Below are 16,790 nucleotides of genomic sequence, written 5' to 3'. Positions count from 1 at the left end.
ATTGTATTGTTTCTTCAACGTTGGCATCACACCCCTCACCCTATCCCACTCTGAATTCCTTCCCTAAACCTTTGGACAAGACACGGTGTGTTGGCCAATATTTATCCCTCTGCAGAGATCATCAAGGAACAGATTATTATCTGGTTGTTTTCATATTGCCAATATTTGGTGCCTGCTGTGTGCAAATTGGCTGTTTCCTACGTTACAGCAGTGATTGCACCTCTCAAAGTGTCTCATTGGCTGCGAGGAACTTTGGGAGGTCCTGACATTGTATAAGGAGCTGTCTAAATGCAGCTCGTTTGCTTCTTGTGCCAAGCTCGCAACCGCCAGTCGAAAAGATCCACCTGTGACGATGGGAGGAGGGGCCACTGCGCAGGAGAGTGACTGCCCACCCACCCCCACCCAGCCTAGCTCACTGCCTCTACTTCACCGTGTGACCAACGGATAGGGCAGGAAAATTAACTCTTTCCCAATTCTCCACACACCGGATGGATTCTGGGAGAAGTTCTCCTGATTGAAACTTGGGGCAGAAAGAGCCAGGTCATCTGTAACACCAGGTTATGTGTAGACACCAGCTTCCAAAATGCATACACACACACAAAACTCCCACCGTTTAATGTTCTGTCCAATCAGACCCTGAACTGAGATAGATATCATGAGGCACAATTGTTTTTTGTTTCAATGGATGAATCTTCAACAATTTTGTGCAGTTTTGTTTCTACCCTGTTGTCTGTACCCATGCCGAATGGAGGCAGTCTGTGGGCGGGAGTTAGATTAAACACGTGTAATTGTGTGTGTAAATCACCTCAAGGGATTGAATTCTGCTGATATGCTCTGTATATTTGTAACAGTTAATTTTGTTCAATAAATATTAGAAGCGATTGTTGTTTTTAGAGTTTCTGTCTCAAAATCTGATTGCTGTGAGGTAATGGGAGCTATGACACCCATGGTCAGAGCGCAGTCGGCCATTGAGCCCATCCTTGGGGAGCATAAATACCACAGAGTAAATGATGAGTTAAAAGGTTCACAATTCATTGCCAGTATCAACTCCCACACAGTATGTAAAGGAACCAGTTCACTCCTGCCAGGTACTGTATGGAGAAGGTGTGTCTGAATAGCCAGTCAGTATAGACATCACAATTCATGATGGAACCAGAAGGTCGACAATTCGACAATGCTGGAAATACTCACTGGGTTGGAAATGGGAACCAACACGTCAACTTTTTTGCATAGCGGTGCCCTGCTGGAACTCAGTTTGACTGGAGCAAGGAGTGGTGCAGGATGGGAGAAATCAGTTCCTGCTCGTTGACCTGAGTCTCTGCTTGATGGAAACAAGGTGCATGTGGGTGTCAAGTTTAGAAGGAATTTGGCACAGATGCGATTTTCTGCCATGGAGCAATAATGGCACAGGGACAACCACTTAACTGAGGTGGCAGGGTAGAAGGGAAACACCATGAGCCCAGCCAGATTCACACTCATGAAACTGAGGAAATTCACAAGCAACTGACATGAACAAATGTACAAAACGTCTTGTACTCAATGTGTCACCAGCAAGACGGTCAGTATTTGCCCACCCCGAGTTGCTCTTGAGAAAATAATGGGGAGTCTTCTTGAACTATTGTCGTTGGTATAATGACCATTCTCATCCCTCTGCTGCCTCATCTTCCCTCCCTATCTCTCTAACCTCCTCCAGTCCTACTCTTTCTCCCCCCCCCCCCCCCCCAACCCCCTCTCCAATTCTGGCACCCTGCATGGCTTCATTCATCACTCCAGCGTCAGCTGCCTGGATGCTCTAATCTTTTGTCATGCTAACACACGATATTTACAGTTTGTAGAGTAAGGAAATGTTGGGTGGAAATATTCACCGGTACACCTTTGAATGAGTAAAGAAGCAGTTTATTATGTCGGAGCTCTGGGAGAAAGGCCCTAGACTCCGCAATATTTGTTAGCGTACTTTCTCGCTTGAGCTAAGGTTCACATTGGGTTAATATACAGATTCAAGGGGTGGAATTAGTCGCATTCTCATTTACATACAATCAATCAACTCTATTTGTGTCACAATTCATGACATGCAGTCAATCAATTTTCTGAGTATCCCAGTTTAGGCCATATATGGTTAAAGTGGGTTGGTGTCTTAACAGCCTCTAACTTCATGCAGAAGTCACTCAAAACTAATAAAGTTATGTCTCCTGCCTGCATCTGGAGACGTTAAGCTATTGAGGATACATTGTGACCGTTGTCCTGTGGAGCTGTTATCAGTGGCTGTTAAAATACTCCCTAGAAATACGTGCGTCTGGTTCCTATTCAATGAGGTTGTTTATACAGTTTGTAACTTAAACCCAGCTAATGATTGTTCAGGAATGTGGCTAGTTCTGCTAAAAGCCACTTTGTGTTCTTTTTGATATTAGTACTTCTTAGGTTACAAAATCACAAGCATTGTGTACACACTATTCCTACAGACATAGTTAATAATCCAGTATACATTGTAAAACACAAATTTTTCCCACAACAGGAAAACATTAACTTTACTGGAACATCTCTTACAGTGGCTTTCGGTCGATAAGGGAGAGGAAGATTACGAGATTGTATCATTTCTTGCATGGGGTATTTTCATGTATCAGATCACATTAACCCCTCCAAGCACAGGTCCAGAGCACTGGAATTACTAATCCGCTCTGCCTCTATGCTTCTTCCATACCAAGGTTACTTCCACCTTTATGTGTATCACATGGCTGACGATCCCGCATGTGCACAGCTTCAAGGCATTTGTTTGTGGATGACCTGTTCCCTGCATGCTAGATTCAGAGCTGTACGTCCTCACAGATCAGGCAACATTGTTTTAAAACTCTCCTTAAACCGACCTTTGACCAAGCTTCTGATTACCTGTCATCTGGATCCAGAACTGCCACCCCAGGGGGTGGTACCCCTGCCCCTCCCTGCCCAAAGTACCCACACCAGCACAGCACAGAAATTACCCAGGAGTTCAAACGTCCAAGGAGCAAAATCACTGAGAGCAGGAACCCCCCCCCCCCCCAAATTTTTTAAATTTAAATCAGGCACTTCAATTGGTTGGGGTGGCACGGTGGCACAGTAGTTAGCACTGCTGCCTCACAGCGCCAGGGACCCGGGTTCAATTCCGGCCTCGGGTGACTGTGTGGAGTCTGCACGTTCTCCCTGTGTCTGCGTGGGTTTCCTCCAGGTGCTCCAGTTTCCTCCAAAGACGTGCAGATTAGGTGGATTGGCCATGATAAATTGCCTCTTAGTGTCCAGGGATGTGCAGGTTAGGTTATGGGGATAAGGCGGGGTGGACGTGGGTAGATACAGACTCAATGGGCTAAATGGCCTCCTGCACTGTCGGGGTTCTATGACTCTCAGCAGAATAGTTACTCGGGGAATGTTCGAAAGATTCAAACCAATTCTGATTCCTGGATACCTAAGGTACTGAGCACTACCCCCAATTATACTCCACACCCTTTACCACAACATCCCTAACCACCCATTCCCCACCCCACATATCTTCTCCTTTGTTTCTCAAAGAGGTTGGGATGTTTAAACGTACCCACTTTAAACAGCTACTGCATTCTGTTTTGGGGGCAATTTAGCATGGCCAATCCGCCTACCCTGCACATCTTTGGGTTGTGTGGGCAAGACCCACGCAGACACGGGGAGAATGTGCAAACCCCACACGAACAGTGACCCAGAGCCAGGATCGAACCTGGGACCTCGGCGCCGTGAAAAAAGGGGTTTCCGGGTGCTCCGGTTTCCGTCCAAAGTCCAAAAATGTACATGTTAGGAGGATAGGTTGAGGGAGTGGGCCTACATGGGGTGTTCTTTCAGAGGGTCGGTGCAGACCCGATGGGCCAAATGGCCTCCTGCACTGTCGGAATTTTATGGATTTCTCACATGACCCACATCATATTCCAGGCGAGAAATGTGCAGCTTCCGACCCGGATAAGAAAAAATCCGAGGAGTGGTGGTTTCCACTCAACAGATGTTCTAGACCAGACCTCCGGGAATGGCCAATGGCCGGGAGCGGTCGCACATTTGGTGGCTTCCGCCCCAGGTGGCTTTCTGCGCTCCTTCCCCACCCGAATTGTGTGGTGTTGGATGGCAGAAGGTGTATTGAGTGTCAAGGGAATGTGATACTCCTCTGGTGCGACTGCTTTATGCCCCATCAGACGAGAAGTACAATGAGGAAGAGACAGCGACTTGAGCAAGAAAGCTTTTGTGTGGCGTCACAGGAGAAGATGGCGGAGGGTAAGGGGGCTGCCTGCCCCCCCCTTCCCCCCAATCTAGTGGTCCACGGAGCAGCTGATGGAATTCCTCATGAGCAAGTTCCAGCACAGAAGAAGGAGGCCTCAGAGGGCTTGGCTAAGGCGGTGGAGCCACTTAGGGCACCAATCGAGCAGGTGGAGCAGAGGCAGGAGGCCCAGGGCCTGGCGATCCAGAAGGTGGAGGAGTCACTGGGGGAGCACGAGGATCGGCTCACCTCGCTGGAGGTGGAGGTAGGGATGGTGATGAGCAGCCAGAAAAGGCTGCGGGAGGATCGGGAGGATCTTGAGACCTGCTCCAGGAGGCAGAATCTGCCGATCGTGGGGATGCCTGAAGGCACGGAGGCCAGCAAGCATGCTGGAAGGAGCTGCTGGAGGAGGGAGCCTTTGACCGGCCCCTAGAGGTGGGCCGAGCACACAGGGTGTTGAGGAGGAGGCCACAGGTGGGGGAGCTGCTGAGGGTGATGGTGGTGAGGCTGCATCGGTTCTAGAATAAGTAGAAGCTCCTGAGGTGGGCAAGACAGACCAAGACTGTACCTGGGAGGAGAGTGAGCTGCAGATATACAAGGATCAGATATTGGTGTGGTTATGGGGAGGGAGTGGTGTGGGGAGGGTTGCCGACATGGGTGCAGTTGGTATAGTGCAGTTGGGTAAGCAGGGATGGCGGTGGACAGCTTGGGGCGGGCCAGGAAAAGTGAGTGATGCAGGCTGGGGGGGAGCTGGCTAAGAAAGGATTCTGGCTAATTGGCAGGGGAGGAGGGGTGGGGCGCACGACGACCAGGCTGGTTGCTTGGAGCGTGCGAGGGTTGAATGGGCCAGTTAAATGGTCACGTGTTGTTGCACACTTGAGGAGTTTGAAGGCAGACTCTTGTGTTCTTGCAGGAGACGCACCTGAAGTTGGGGGACCAGGCAAGGCTGAGGAAGGGATGGGTGGGGTCAGTATTCCACTCAGGCTTGGACATGAAGACAAGGGGATGTTGCTGCTGGTCAGTAAGAAAGTGGCTTTCAAGGTGAGTAGTATTGTAGCTGACCCAGGAGGGAGGTCCAGTGGGAAGCTGGAGGGTGCCGGGCTCCTGGTGCATGTTTATACCTTGGCGATGGAGTTGATGGGGTTCATGGACCATATAGGGTTGGCAGACCCGTGGCGGCTCCAGGTGGAGTTTGGATTGGGGAAGGCGGTGGGGCAATTGCGGAGGGACAGTGTACAAGTACAGGGAAAAGGTGAGTAGGATGTTGGTCCACCAATTGAGGAAGCAGGTAGCGATGAGGGAGACATGTAGGGTGAGAGGGGCAAGGTGGTGACAGATCCAGAAGGGGTGAATGGGGTATTTGAGGCATTCGATAGGAGGCTGTATGATGCTGAACCTCCACCTGGGGACGTGATGAGTCGGTTCTTGGACAGGTTGGCGTTCCCTAGGGTGGAGGAGGGGAGGGTGCAGGGATTGTGGGCCCCGATTGGGCTGAGGGAGGTGATGGACTGTGTAGAATTCATAGAATTCCTACAGTACAGAAGGAGGCCATTCGGCCCATCGAGTCTGCACCGACCCTCTGAAAGAGCACACCATCCAAGCCACTCCTCTGCCCTATCCTAATAACCCTTAACCTAACCCACACAGCACTGGAAGCTAAGGGGCAATTTAGCATGGCCAGTCCAGCTAGCTGCACATCTTTGGACTGTGGGAGGAAACTGCACCCGGAGGAAACCCATGCAGACATGGGAAGAAAGGGCAAGCTCCACACAGACAGTCACCCAAGGCCGGAATCGAAACCGGGTCCCCGCCTCTCCGAGGCAGCAGTGCCAACCACCGCGCCACCCGATATTGATAAAGTAGATGTGGAGTGGATGTTTCCTCTCGTGGGGCATTTTAGTATGAGATGTCATAGTCCTAAGATAAAAGGTAGCAAATTGAATACAGAGTTGTGGATAAACTACTTCTCCCAAAGGGTTTTGAATCTGTGGAATTCACTACACCAGAGTGCGGTGGATTACCGGGCAGTGAGTAAATTTAAGGAAGAGTGAGACAGATTTTTAATTGGTAATGGGTTGAAGGGTTATGGAGAATGGGCAGGACGGTGGAGTTAAGGCCAAGATGAGATCAGCTCGATGGCCTAATTCTGCTCCTATATCTTATGAGCTTACAATTTGGCAAATTGGATCCAAAATTGGCTTAGTGGCGGGAGGCAGAGGGTGATGGTCGAAGGTTGTTTTTGTGACTGGAAGGCTGTGCCCAGTGGTATACCGCAGGGATTGGTGCTAGGTCCTTGCTGTTGGAGTGCACTAATGATCAAAATGTGAATGATGGGGTTATGATAGAGAAATACAGCACAGAACAGGCCCTTCGGCCCACGATGTTGCGCCGAACTTTTGTCCTAGGTTAATCATAGAATTTTGGACAATTTGTCATGGCCAATCCACCCAACCTGCACATCTTTGGACTGTGGGAGGAAACCGGAGTACCCGGAGGAAACCCACGCAGTCACGGGGAGGATGTGCAGACTCCACACAGACAGTGACCCAAGTCGAAATCGAACTTGGGACCCTGGAGCTGTGAAGCAATTGTGCTATCCACAATGCTACCGTGCTGCCCTTAAGAAGTTAACCTACACTCCCTTATTCTACCCTAATCCAAGTACCTATCCAATAGCCGTTTGAAGGTCCAGAAATTTTCCGACTCAACTACTATCACAGGCAGTGCATTCCATGCCCCCACTACTCTCTGGGTAAAGAACCTACCTCTGACATCCCCTCTATATCTTCCACCATTTATCTTAAATTTATGTCCCCTTGTAATGGTGTGTTCCACCCGGGGAAAAAGTCTCTGACTATCTACTCTATCTATTCCCCTGATCATCTTATAAACCTCTATCAAGTCGCCCCTCATCCTTCTCCGTTCCAATGAGAACAGGCCCAGCACCCTCAATCTTTCCTCGTATGACCTACTCTCCATTCCAGGCAACATCCTGGTAAATCTCCTTTGCACCTTTTCCAAAGCTTCCACATCCTTCCTAAAATGAGGTGACCAGAACTGCACACAGTACTCCAAATGTGGCCTGGCCAAGGTTTTGTACAGCTGCATCATCACCTCACGGCTCTTAAATTCAATCCCTCTGCTAATGAACGCTAGCACACCATAGGCCTTCTTCACAGCTCTATCCACTTGAGTGGCAACTTTCAAAGAACAATGAACATAGACCCCAAGATCTCTCTGCTCCTCCACATTGCCAAGAACCCTACCATTAACCCTGTATTCCGCATTCAGATTTGTCCTTCCAAAATGGACAACCTCACACTTGTCAGGGTTAAACTCCATCTGCCACTTCTCAGCCCAGCTCTGCATTCTATCTATGTCTCTTTGAAGCCGACAACAGCCCTCCTCACTATCCACAACTCCACCAATCTTCGTATCATCTGCAAATTTACTGACCCACCCTTCAACTCCCTCATCCAAGTCGTTAATGAAAATCACAAACAGCAGAGGACCCAGAACTGATCCCTGCGGTACGCCACTGATAACTGGGCTCCAGGCTGAATATTTGCCATCCACCACAACTCTCTGTCTTCTATCGGTTACCCAGTTTGTTATCCAACTGGCCAAATTTCCCACTATCCCATGCCTCCTTACTTTCTGCATAAGCCTACCATGGGGAACCTTATCAAATGCCTTACTAAAATCCATGTACACTACATCCACTGCTTTACCTTCATCCACATGCTTGGTCACCTCCTCAAAGAATTCAATAAGACTTGTAAGGCAAGACCTACCCCTCACAAATCCGTGCTGACTATCCCTAATCAAGCAATGCCTTTCCAGATGCTCAGAAATCCTATCCCTCAGTACCCTTTCCATTACTTTGCCTACCACCGAAGTAAGACTAACTGGCCTGTAATTCCCAGGGTTATCCCTATTCCCTTTTTTGAACAGGGGCACGACATTCGCCACTCTCCAATCCTCTGGTACCACCCCTGTTGACAGCGAGGACGAAAAGATCATTGCCAACGGCTCTGCAATTTCATTTCTTGCTTCCCATAGAATCCTTGGATATATCCCGTCAGGCCCTGGGGGACTTGTCTATCCTCAAGTTTTTCAAAACGCGCAACACATCTTCCTTCCTGACAAGTATCTCCTCAAGCTTATCAGTCTGCTTCACGCTGTCCTCTCCAACAATATGGCCCCTCTCATTTGTAAATACTGAAGAAAAATACTTGTTCAAGACCTCTCCTATCTCTTCAGACTCAATACACAATCTCCCGCTACTGTCCTTAATCGGACCTACTCTCACTCTAGTCATTCTCATATTTCTCACGTATGTGTAAAAGGCCTTGGGGTTTTCCTTGATCCTACCCGCCAAAGATTTTTCATGCCCTCTCTTAGCTCTCCTAATCCCTTTCTTCAGTTCCCTCCTGGCTATCTTGTATCCCTCCAGCGCCCTGTCTGAACCTTGTTTCTTCAGCCTTACATAAGTCTCCTTCTTCCTCTTAACAAGACATTCAACCTCTCTTGTCAACCATGGTTCCCTCACTCGACCATCTCTTCCCTGCCTGACAGGGACATACATATCAAAGACACGCAGTACCTGATCCTTGAACAAGTTCCACATTTCACTTGTGTCCTTCCCTGACAGCCTATGTTCCCAACTTCTGCACTTCAATTCTTGTCTGACAGCATTGTATTTACCCTTCCCCCAATTATAAACCTTGCCCTGTTGCTCGCACCTATCCCTCTCCATTACTAAAGTGAAAGTCACAGAATTGTGGTCACTACCTCCAAAATGCTCCCCCACTAACAAATCTATCACCTGCCCTGGTTCATTACCAAGTACTAAATCCAATATGGCCTCCCCTCTGGTCGGACAGATTGATGCAGGAAGGGATGGCCCCGGGGCTGGACGGGTTCCCAGGGGAGTTTTACAAGATGTTTGGTGCGGAGCTGGGGCCGCTGCTGGTGAGGACGTACAAGAGGAAAGAAGGGGGGGAGGGGGTGCTCCCTTCATTAGAACGGAGGATGAGAGGCGACTTGATAGAGGTTTATAAGATGATCAGGGGAATAGATAGAGTAGACAGTCAGAGACTTTTTCCCCGGGTGGAACAAACCATTACAAGGGGACATAAATTTAAGGTAAATGGTGGAAAATATAGGGGGGATGTCAGACGTAGGTTCTTTACCCAGAGAACCTACCCCACCCCACCCCCCACATAGTTGCAAGCGTCCAATTCGCTAATTTTGGAGAAAGATAATGACCCAGAGCAGTGTGGATCGTACCGCCCGATATCGCTGCTTAATATGGATGTGAAGTTGTTAGCGAAGGTGTTAGTGTCGTGGTTGGAGGATTGTGTGCCGGGGTGATCGGCGAGGACCAGGCGGGATTTGTGAAGGGGCGGCAGTTGTCGGCGAATGTGCGGAGGCAGCTTAATGTCGTTATGATGCCCTCTGAGGGAGGGAGGTAGAAGTGGTGCTGGTAATAGACGCGGAGAAGGGTTTTGATCGGGTGGAGTGGGCGTATCTGTTGGAGGTGTTTGGTAGTTTGGGTTTGGTGAGGGGTTCATCGATTGAGATCGGCTGCTGTACAGAGCGCCGATGGCTAAAGTCCAGATGAAAAGGACAGGGTCAGGTTACTTCGGGCTGCATCGGGGGACAAGGCAGAGGTGCCCGCCCTCCCCATTGCTTTTTGCTTTGGCGATAGAGCCGCTGGCAATGGCACTTAGGGCAGAGGTTTTCAAATCAGGGCAGGTTTCGAGAGGGTCACGGCGCTCGGTCTGATAGCAACGGACCTTTGGGATTGCTGGCCATCCCACGCATGCGTGCCGGATCAAACAGTGCGCAGGCTGGGACCCCAGGGGGGAGGAACGTCTCCTCCAGACGTCAGTGCGCTGACCAGGGCCAGTTTTCTTCAGCAAACAATAGAGTCCTCCCACAGGATGGGGCAGCAGAGATAGAGATATATAAATACAGCACAGAACAGGCCCTTCGGCTCACGGTGTTGTGCCGAACTTTTATCCTAGGTTAATCATAGAATTTTGGACACTAAGGGCAATGTATCATGGCCAATCCACCGAACCTGCACATCTTTGGACTGTGGGAGGAAACCGGAGTACCCGGAGGAAACCCACACACACATTGGGAGGATGTGCAGACTCTGTGACCCAAGTCGAAATCGAACTTGGGACCCTGGAGCTGTGAAGCAATTGTGCTATCCACAATGCTACCGTGCTGCCCTTAAGAAGAAATTAATCTACACTCCATTATTCTACCCTAATCCATGTATCTATCCAATAGCCGCTTGAAGGTCCCTAAAGTTTCCGACTCAACTACTTCCACAGGCCGTGCATTCCATGCCCCCACTACTCTCTGGGTAAAGAACCTACGTCTGACATCCACCCTATATGTTCCACCATTTACCTTAAATTTATGTCCCCTTGTAATGGTTTGTTCCACGCGGGGAAAAAGTCTCTGACTGTCTACTCTATCTATTCCCTTGATCATCTTATAAACCTCTATCAAGTCGCCCCTCATCCTTCTCCGTTCTAATGAGAAAAGGCCTAGCACCCTCAACCTTTCCTCATAAGACCTACTCTCCATTCCAGGCAACATCCTGGTAAATCTCCTTTGCACCTTTCCCAAAGCTTCCACATCCTTCCTAAAATGAGGTGACCAGAACTGCACACAGTACTCCAAATGTGGCCTCACCAAGGTTTTGTACAGCTGCATCATCACCTCATGGCTCTTAAATTCAATCCCTCTGCTAATGAACACTAGCACACCATAGGCCTTCTTCACAGCTCTATCCACTTGAGTGGCAACTTTCAAAGATCTATGAACATAGATCCCAAGATCTCTCTGCTCCTCTACATTGCCAAGAACCCTACCGTTAACCCTGTATTCCGCATTCATATTTGTCCTTCCAAAATGGACAACCTCACACTTGTCAGGGTTAAACTCCATCTGCCACTTCTCAGCCCAGCCCTGCATCCTATTTATGTCTCTTTGAAGCCGACAACAGCCCTCCTCACTCTCCACAACTCCACCAATCTTCGTATCATCTGCAAATTTACTGACCCACCCTTCAACTCCCTCATCCAAGTCGTTAATGAAAATCACAAACAGCAGAGGACCCAGAACTGATCCCTGCGGTACGCCACTGGTAACTGGGCTCCAGGCTGAATATTTGCCATCCACCACCACTCTCTGTCTTCTATCGGTTAGCCAGTTCGTTATCCAACTGGCCAAATTTTCTACTATCCCATGCCTCCTTACTTTCTGCATAAGCCTACCATGGGGAACCTTATCAAATGCCTTACTAAAATCCATGTACACTACATCCACTGCTTTACCTTCATCCACATGTTTGGTCACCTCCTCAAAGTATTCAATAAGACTTGTAAGGCAAGATCTACCCCTCACAAATCCGTGTTGACTATCCCTAATCAAGCAATGCCTTTCCAGATGCTCAGAAATCCTATCCCTCAGTACCCTTTCCATTACTTTGCCTACCACCGAAGTAAGACTAACTGGCCTGTAATTCCCAGGGTTATCCCTATTCCCTTTTTTGAACAGGGGCACGATATTCGCCACTCTCCAATCCTCTGGTACCACCCCTGTTGACAGCGAGGACGAAAAGATCATTGCCAACAGCTCTGCAATTTCATCTCTTGCTTCCCATAGAATCCTTGGATATATCCCGTCAGGCCCGGGGGACTTGTCTATCCTCAAGTTTTTCAAAATGCCCAACACATCTTCCTTCCGAACAAGTATCTCCTCAAGCTTATCAGTCTGTTTCACACTGTCCTCTCCAACAATATGGCCCCTCTCGTTTGTAAATACTGAAGAAAAATACTTGTTCAAGACCTCTCCTATCTCTTCAGACTCAATACACAATCTCCCGCTACTGTCCTTGATCGGACCTACCCTCGCTCTAGTCATTCTCATAATTCTCACATATGTGTAAAAGGCCTTGGGGTTTTCCTTGATCCTACCCGCCAAAGATTTTTCATGCCCTCTCTTAGCTCTCCTAATCCCTTTCTTCAGTTCCCTCCTGGCTATCTTGTATCCCTCCAGCGCCCTGTCCGTACCTTGTTTCCTCAGCCTTACATAAGTCTCCTTCTTCCTCTCAACAAGACATTCAACCTCTCTTGTCAACCATGGTTCCCTCACTCGACCATCTCTTCCCTGCCTGACAGGGACATACATATCAAAAACACGCAGTACCTGTCCCTTAAACAAGTTCCACATTTCACTTGTGTCCTTCCCTGACAGCCTATGTTCCCAACTTATGCACTTCAATTCTTGTCTGACAGCATTGTATTTACCCTTCCCCCAATTGTAAACCTTGCCCTGTTGCTCGCACCTATCCCTCTCCATTACTAAAGTGAAAGTCACAGAATTGTGGTCACTACCTCCAAAATGCTCACCCACTAAGAGAGCAGGTCACCCGCCCCGTACGCTGACGTGACTTGTTCTGGGCGCAAAAGAGATTCCTCCATTTCGTAGCTGCCAATAGTGCTGGTGTAAACTCCTAGGACTCTGATGAACAATGCATGAAGAAGGAGTTGAAAACAGGAACAAAGCAGCATAGAGATGATTACTTGAGGTGTGGGTTATTAATTGTGCCACTGCAAATCAGGAATCATACTTCATGTGTGTTATAAATAGGGAAGCACGGGCAGCATGGTGGCACAATGGTTAACACTGCTGCCTCACGGCGCTGAGGTCCCAGGTTTGTTCCCGGCTCTGGGTCACTGTCCGTGTGGAGTTTGCACGTTCTCCCCGTGTTTGCGTGGGTTTCGCCCCCACAACCCAAAGATGTGCAGGGTGGGTGGATTGGCCATGCTAAATTTCCCCTTAATTGGAAAAAATGAATTGGGTATTCTAAATTTTTTTTTTAAATAGGGAAGCACTGGCAAATGAAAGTTTAAAACCCTCAAAGCTTCAAAGACATTTGAAGATTAAACAATGTGAATTTGAGGACAAACCTCTTTCTCTTAACGAATGCAATGAGATCAGAGTCGTCAGCGAAAGTCATTAGCAGAAATGTAACATTGAAGCAAGTGACGACCAAGCAGGCTCACCTGTCGCATTAAAGGCAAGTGAAAATGGTGGGTCGCGAAGGTCAGCCGGCGAAGGTCGCAGAAGTCAGCCAGTGTGGGTCCCGAAGGATGGCCGCTCGGCAAAAATGGGTCCCGGGCAAAGAAGTTTGAAAAGCTCTGGCTTAGGGCTTCGAGGGGTTGGGAAGGGATTGAGCGGGGTGGGGTGGCCAAGCACAGAGTCTCTCTGTATGTGGATAATCTTTTGTTATGTATTTCGGACCCGGTGGGCAGCTTCGACAGGATCATGGGGATCATGAGGTAATTTGGCCAGTTCTCGGGGTATAAATTGAACATGGGGAGGAGCGAGCTGTTCCCAATTGATGCTCGAGGGAAGGAGAAGCTCAAGAGGAGGTTAGGGGAGTTGCCATTCCGGGTAGTGGAGGCGGGTTTTCAGTATCTAGGAATCCAGGTAGCATGGAGCTGGGTGCAGTTGCATATTGAATTTGGCACGGCTGGAGGAGGGGATGAGGGTGGATTTTAAGAGGTGGGATGTGTTGCCGCTGTCGATGGCTGGGCGCGTGCAGATGGTGAAAATGTCCAGACTCTTGTCCGTGTTCCAGAACCTTCCCATCTTTGTTCCTGTTGGTGTTTGATCTTCCGATATTTTCAAAACGCCTTTAATACAAATGTATATTTTTTTTAAACAGAAGTGCTGGACCAATATCTCCTGGTGTGGAGTTTAAATTTTTTGCAAACTCCTTTCATGTGGAACCCTTTTCAGGTCAAGGTGGATTTGGACTGAATTTTAAGCCAAGTCTCATGTCACAATGCACCAATTTTTAGTAAATTTACTTCTTCATGCAGTTATCAAATAAATCACAACTAGATCACTGAATTATCTCCATCATTACTGGAATACTTTCTTTATTTAATATTTAACATATACATCAAATAAGGTAAATTGTGCCAGTGAGAGAAACAAAAGGACTGTTTATTAAAAAAATACACACCAGAAGCTCAGTATACTTCACCACCTAATCTTCTCCCTGATCGGGCACTGCCCACAACAGGGACTGTTCCTGCCTGGGAAGCTCACCGTCCCAGGGTCTCCAGTGTGGAGCAAAGTCAGTTGGCAAATGAGACAGTAGCAGAAGGGAGTGCAGACCAGGACTGCCCACCAGAACCCCTCTACCTTACGGTAGCATTGTGGATAGCACAATCACTTCACAGCTCCAGGGTCCCAGGTTCGATTCCGGCTTGGACCACTGTCCGTGCGGAGTTTGCACATCCTCCCCGTGTCTGCGTGGGTTTCCTCCGGGTGCTCCGGTTTCCTCCCACAGTCCAAAGATGTGCAGGTTAGGTGGATTGGCCATGCTAAATTCCCCTTAGTGTCCAAAAATTGCCCTTAGTGTTGGGTGGGGTTACTGGGTTATGGGGATAGGGTGGAGGTGTTGACCTTGGGTAGAGGGTAGGGTGCTCTTTCCAAGAGCCGGTGCAGACACGATGGGCCGAATGGCCTCCTTCTGCACTGTAAATTCTATGATGCCCAGGACGTATCGCAGCCTGGCAGGCTGCAGATCCAGCTAGTGTACCACACGATAATAACTAATGAGCTTCAGTGAGTCGGGCATCTTCGACCCGGGGCTTTTACAGTCACTGATCCTCAACCCTCCCCAGTAAAGATCATTTCCCTTCCTCTCCTGACGCCACTGACCCTCCCAGACCAGGCAGTCCGACTGTGCCGAACTAAATCCGATAACACATGTAGTTAAACTGTACCAGACGCATCTCCAACGCATCCCCCCCCCCCCCCCCGCCGAAAAAACCCAAATCCCAGAGCAGGAACCTCCTGCTCAGTGAGGCTCAGTACCATGACTTCATCTGGTCCAAGGAGAAAATTCATTCTCTTGGAAAATGAACGGTTATGTAACAATTAGATATTAGCTTTAACAATAAATTATGTAAATATCATATCGAACACTTAAAAGTCTTAGAGGGTAAATACAACAAGCTCAGACGTTAACCTGTTACACAAACACTAAACATCCATCGCTTGCATTTTCATTTGTCCATCCCACCCGCCCACAACCCCTAGGTCTTCTCCAATAGGAGCTTGCGCCACCCGTCCACTACCTTGCCCTTTATTTGCTGGTGTTGGCGCACAATTGCCCTTCAGCCGCGGCACAGCGGGTGGCACTCAGCTCCAGAGGCGGAAAAGTCATGGGTTCGCGTCCTGCTCCAGCCGCTGGAGCAGGCCATCAAGGCCGCTTGACCAGCTGCAGTGCTGACGGAGTGCTGCACTGTTGGAGTTGCTGCATTGCTGACCCGACATTGAAGCGAAGCCAGTCCGCCTCTTCAGGCGGGTGTGAAATCTCCCAACCTGAAAAGCAGCATGTTTGCCCCAGAGACTTGGCCAACATCTATCCCACGACCAACACTTCTTTTTCTAAAAAAAAAAGACTTCTGGTGATCATCACGTTGCTGTTTATGGGAGCTTGCTGTGTTTTAACCGGCTGCCAAGATTCCTGCATTATAACAGTTTGTGCACAAAGCTTTTAAAGTGGTTGTAACACACAGCAATCCTGAAGTTGTAAAAGGTGCCTTCTCTCCTTGACAGCACAGCTTAGGGATTAAACTCCTGACCTATTAAGCCCAGTATCTCGCTGTCAGCTCTGCGCGCACAGACAAGAAGAACTTTAAAACATTAAAAAAACCAATAATTACTCCAGCATTCACCATGTGGAGAAGGTTTTTCACTTGTGAAGCAGAGTCCATTTAAATAAGAGACTTGTAAACAAATCCAATAAATAATTCTGGAGAATCGACCTTATCCAGTGGTGAGACTGTGGAGATCACTAGCACAGACAGCAGATGTGAATAGCACAGATGTATTTTGCAGGGATAAGCACCAGAGAGGTACCACCTTCGCAAGATCCTCCAAACCTGGTGACACGAACAGGTGGCTCAGTAGCAGTGTCCTCTCCCCATGGAATCCTCCACTTTAAACAACCCCAGATTTTCAGCTCACCCGCACGCGTGTGTAACGACCCCCCCCCCCCCACCGCCCCCCCCCCCCCCCCACCGCCCCCCACCTCCCCACCCAGCACGGGAACAACCCCAACATAAATCTCTTCTGCACTCTCACCAAAGCCGCCAATAAAAGAGCAACGGCCAACATTGGACGCAATACACCAACTGGGTCATAGAATAGAATCATAGAATCCTTACAGTGCAGAAGGAGGCCATTCGGCCCATTGAGTCTGCACCAGCCCTCCGAATGTGCACCCTGTCTTGGCCCACGGCACTTTCCCACCCCAGTAAACGTTTTGGACACCAAGGGGCAATTTAGCACGGCCAATCCACCTAACCTCTACATCTTTAGACAGTGGGAGGAAACCGGAGCACCCGGAGGAAACCCACACAGACACGGGGAGAACGTGCACACACCACACAGACAGTCACCCGAGGCCGGAATTGAACCCTGGTCCCTGGTGCTG

Source organism: Scyliorhinus canicula, chromosome 9, assembly GCF_902713615.1.
Source record: "Scyliorhinus canicula chromosome 9, sScyCan1.1, whole genome shotgun sequence".
In the NCBI taxonomy this organism is placed as follows: Eukaryota; Metazoa; Chordata; class Chondrichthyes; order Carcharhiniformes; family Scyliorhinidae; genus Scyliorhinus; species Scyliorhinus canicula.
This window is presented reverse-complemented; position numbering follows the sequence as displayed.